This window comes from Triticum dicoccoides, chromosome 1A, assembly GCF_002162155.2.
Source record: "Triticum dicoccoides isolate Atlit2015 ecotype Zavitan chromosome 1A, WEW_v2.0, whole genome shotgun sequence".
NCBI classification, from domain to species: Eukaryota; Viridiplantae; Streptophyta; class Magnoliopsida; order Poales; family Poaceae; genus Triticum; species Triticum dicoccoides.
Window position 1 is genome coordinate 378,273,560 of NC_041380.1, and position 5,246 is coordinate 378,278,805.

The following is a 5,246-nucleotide window of genomic DNA, read 5'->3' on the forward strand; positions in this document are numbered from 1 at the left end:
TTGGAGTCCGCCTCGGCCCCGTCCCCTGCCGTGTATATCAAGGCGAGCACGCAGCGCCGTCGCCCCAACGAGTTTCCCCGGTGCGTGCTCCAAGGTTTCCGTCCGTCCTACAGCGCCCTGCCCTAGCCCGAATAAGCATGCAGATGCAGTCGGCCGACGACGGCCCGACGGCCCCGCCCGTCGCGGCGCTGATCAAGCGGCACCGCCCGTGGGAAGAACTGCAGAACGTGGCCCTCGCCATCATCGACCACACCTACGCAGCGGCGCTCCAGATCGTCGGGGGGACGCAGCAGCACGAGGCGGCCCACGTCGATGGCGGCGTCGTGAAGCTTTGCCGGCCCATCGACCCCGCGGACCCGGACTCGCCGGTCCTGACCGTCCACGCCGGCGCCGGCCACTGCTGCGTCGCCTTCAACAACACGCGCGGCGACGCGGAGGCGTTCCTGAGGTACACCTGCCTGAGGGGGAAGAGCAGGCCCACCCACTGCCTCGATCGGGTCAGTATCAGCATCTCGCCGGGCACGCTCCACCTGGCCCGTGTCCACGACCGGCGTCTCGCCGGGGGCTACAGGGGCCGCGTCGACGAGGTCGGGAGCAGCCGGCGGGAGCTCGCGATACTCGACGCCATCATGTGGCACCTCGATACCGCCATAGGCGTGGAGCAGGAGCTGCTCCTCAAGGCGAACGCGGCCAGGTGCGGCTCGTCCCCGAAGGTCGCCGAGATCAGCGAGGTTTTCAAGGTTCTCCGGGAGATGAGAAGCGAGATGGACCTCGAGGCTGTCATGCGCAGGAGGCTGCAGAAGCGGCGCTGCCAGCCCGAAGAGGTCATTGCCGTCACCCGGCTAGACCAAGATGAGCACGCCGATGCGACCGAGGCGCTGGCCAAGAGGTTGAAGACGCTGAGAGTACGCTCGAGCTCTAGGGTGCAGCAGATGGATGTGCTCGAACAGACTTGCATGAGTGGCTCGTATGACAGATGACACGGCCGCGGCACGTTATTTGCATCTGGCTTGTTTTGGCCTCCCGCGATCGATTTTCTACACGATTGGGGCATTGATTCCGAGCCGCGAGGTGCCTGCAAGGAAGTGCTGTCCAGAGACCAGAGCGGCTTGGTTGGATCGCAGATGGTGGAGACGCTGCAAGGGGACAGGCGAGTCCACCTCGAGTCTATGAGCAAGGAACAACATGGCCGGGCATCTTAGCAATGTTATCAAGCTGTGACACGGTAAACAAGGCAGCACTGAAGAATTAAGCAAGAATAGAAAGGCACATATGTTGCACACCTGTCATCCAAGGAGGACGGAGAAGTATTTCCTTCGATCATGTCATTGCACTTGACAGTTACGACTTAAGACAACTTGTAATTTCAAGCAGTACCTCCACTGCTTCGCATCATTGTTGGCTGATTATATATAGGTCGGTCCACCTTCTTTTTACGCCGAAACCATAGAACAATAGCTCTATGATATATTTACCATTAAATTTTTAAGAATATGTACAAATGTCGGTCTACCCGTCCCAGTCAAATCGCTCATCAAGGTTACACTATCGAGGTTTGGTTCGTTTTTTAACTAGCTTAAAGCATCTTCAACACCCGCCCAACGCGCGACGCGTAAAAAATCAGTTTGCAGCGCGCCGATCGTCTGCTTTAGCGCGACGAGGAGCACTGGCTCCAGCGGCAGCGGTAAATTTAGCGCGCGCGTAGCTCCAGTAAGCGCCCTAAAATGCAGCGCGCGCTCTCGCACAAACAACATATGAGCTTCAAATACAAGCAAAAAGATCAAACACAAACAAATAAATCAACAATAAATAGTTCAATTTTGTTATTACAACTCAAATAAATAGTTTATCTTTCAATTCAACAAATAATTCAACAATACAACATCAAATGCACAAATCATAATGCTCTTTGTCGGCCATTTCAAGCCCACCACTCAATGATATCCTTTTGAAGATCATCATGCGCTTCGGGACGTCAAATGTCATTGATATGAGGCAACAAAAGGGGCCACCCTTTCAGCCCTTCGCCACACTCGCACGGGATGTCCCAAGAGCTCATAGTGAGAGTAGTCTACATCTTGGCCACGCTCATTCTCGATGATCATATTGTACATGATCACACAAGCATGCATGATGTATCAAAGTATCTTTTGATCCCAAAATCTAGCCGGTCCTCTCACAATAGCAAATTGGGCTTGCAAAATCTCAAAAGCTCCACATCTTTTCTAGCCGCCGCCTGAGCATTGTGGAAATCAATATTTTTTTTACCTTTCAGTTTTTTCAACGGCTTCACAAATGTTTGCCACTTTGGGTAGATCACATCCGCTAGATAGTACCCATGGTTGTATGTACGGCCATTTGCTACAAACTGCACCGATGGGAGTTCACCATTTGCAATCTTATTCATCAGTGGTGACCAGTTGATAACGTTGATGTCATTCAAAGATCCAGACATTCCAAAAAAGCATGCCAAATCCAAGTCTCTTGATCGGCCACCGCTTCAAGGATTATAGTGGAACATTTTTTTGGCCGTGGAATTGGCCATGCCATGCCTTAGGACAATTCTTCCAACTCCAATGCAATCTATTGAGCCAAGCATACCTGGGAAGCCGCGAGATTTGTTCATCTCCAATAGCCTTGCGGCGTCTTCAGCATTGGGAGATCTCAAATTCTCCTGGCCAAACACTTGCACAATTCCGACTGCGAAGCGCTTGACACACATGACGGCTTAACTCTCACCCATGGCCAAGTGGTCATCAACTAGATCAGCGGGGATACCGTATGCCAACATACGCAAAGCGGTTGTCACCTTCTGAAAGGTGTTATGCCCGAGCTCACCGGCGACATTCCTCCTTTGCTGAAAAAATCGGTCATGGCTCGCTAGTTTCTAAAAGTGCGTTATATCGACTAGAGGGGGTGAATAGGCGATTTTTATGAAATTCTTCACTAAGGAATTTGCCGGTGAGGAAATTCCTTAGTGAAGAACTACTAGCAGCGGAATGAGTACTCAAAAGTAAACATAACAGAATACAAGCATAGTCATCATGATGAAATGAAGACAGGCACAGAGTACAGAAGCGTAAGCACAGGATAACACAGGATGAAGACAAACAGACTGAAAAAATTGAATAGAGGAAATTGAGAAAGTCTTCAGTCAAAATCTTCAAACACAGATATGAACAAGCACACAACACAGCTATGAGAAAATGGAAGAGTTGAGAAAATAGAACCAGTAAGCTTGGTGAAGACAATGATTTGGTAGACCAGTTCCAACTGATGTCTCAGTTGTACGTCTGGTTGGAGTGGCTGAGTATTTAAACTCGAGGACACACAGTCCCGGACACCCAGTCCTGAACACGCAGCTCAGGACACCCAGTCCCCACCATATTCTCCTTGAACTAAGGTCACACAGACCTCGTCCAATCACTCGTGGTAAGTCTTCAGGCGACTTCCAAACCTTCACAAACTCGGTCACTCGGCGATACACAATTCCTCTTGGATGCTCTAGACCATGACGCCTAACCGTTTGGAAGAAGCACAATCTTCAAAGATAACAAGCGTCGGATCCACGTAGGATCAATCTCTTCAGTGATGCTCAATCACTTGGGTTTGTAGGTGTTTGGGTTTTGGGTTTTTCCTCACTTGATTATTTTCTCTCAAAGTCCTCAGAGGATGGGTTGCGCTCAAATGACAAGTGTCAGTTTCTCTCGGAGAAGCCAACCAACTAGTGGTTGTAGGGGGCGGCTATTTATAGCCTAGGGAGCAGCCCGACATGATAAGACATAAATGCCCTTCAATGATATGACCGTTAGGTGGATAGATATTTTGGGATAGCTGGCGCATAGCACAACAACGGTCGGAATTTTGAGTAGAAAAATCCTCAGGGCTATCATGTTCCTCACTGTGTAGGCAATCCGCACTGGCGAATTCCTAACTCCTCAGTCAGGACAAATTCCTCAGAGACCAGAAGAACTTCGTCTCTGTCACTGAAGAAATTGACTGAACTGTATGAGATTTCCAATGGCTTCACTCGAAGGGATTGGTAGGTGTAGGATTTTGAGTTGAACATCACATGGAAATTTTTCCTTAGTATTTCCTCGACCCCCTTTAACAGTACGGTGTTTCCTATGACTCAAGAAAGAGAAAATGAAACTACGAAAACAAAAAGTCTTCTGATGACCCACAAGTATAGGGGATCTATCATAGTCCTTTCGATAAGTAAGAGTGTCGAACCAACGAGGAGCAGAAGGAAATGATAAGCAGTTTTCAGCAAGGTATTCTCTACAAGTACTGAAATAAGTGGTAACAGATAGTTTCGTGATAGGATAAATTGTAACGAGCAACAAGCAACAAGCAACAAAAATAAATAAAGTGCAGCAAGGTGGCCCAATCCTTTTGTAGCAAAGGACAAGCCGGAACAAACTCTTATAATAGGAAAAGCGCTCCCGAGGACACATGGGAATATCGTCAAGCTAGTTTTCATCACGTTCATATGATTCGCGTTCGATACTTTGATAATTTGATATGTGGGTGGACCGGTGCTTGGGTGCTGTTCTTACTTGAACAAGCATCCCACTTATGATTAACCTCTACTGCAAGCATCCGCAACTACAACAAAAGTATTAAGGTAAACCTAACCATAGCATGAAACATATGGATCCAAATCAGCCCCTTACGAAGCAATGCATAAACTAGGGTTTAAGCTTCTGTCACTCTAGCAACCCATCATCTACTTATTACTTCCCAATGCCTTCCTCTAGGCCCAAATAATGGTGAAGTGTTATGTAGTCGACGTTCACATAACACCGCTAGAGGCTAGACAACATACATCTTATCAAAATATCAAACGAATACCAAATTCACATGACTACTAATAGCAAGACTTCTCCCTTGTCCTCAGGAACGAACGTAATTACTCACAAAGCATATTAATGTTCATAATCAGAGGGGTAATAATATGCATTTAGGATTCGAACATGTAATCTTCCACCAATTAAACCAACTAGCATCAACTATAAGGAGTAATCAACACTACTAGCAACCTACTAGCACCAATCCCAGACTTTGAGACAAGAATTGGATACAAGAGATGAACTAGGGTTTGGTGATGAGATGGTGCTAGTGAAGATGTTGATGGAGATTGACCTCTCCTGATAAGAGGAGCGTTGGTGATGACGATGGTAATGATTTCCCCCTCCCGGAGGGAAGTTTCCTTGGCAGAACAGCTCTTGCGGAGCTCTAGATTG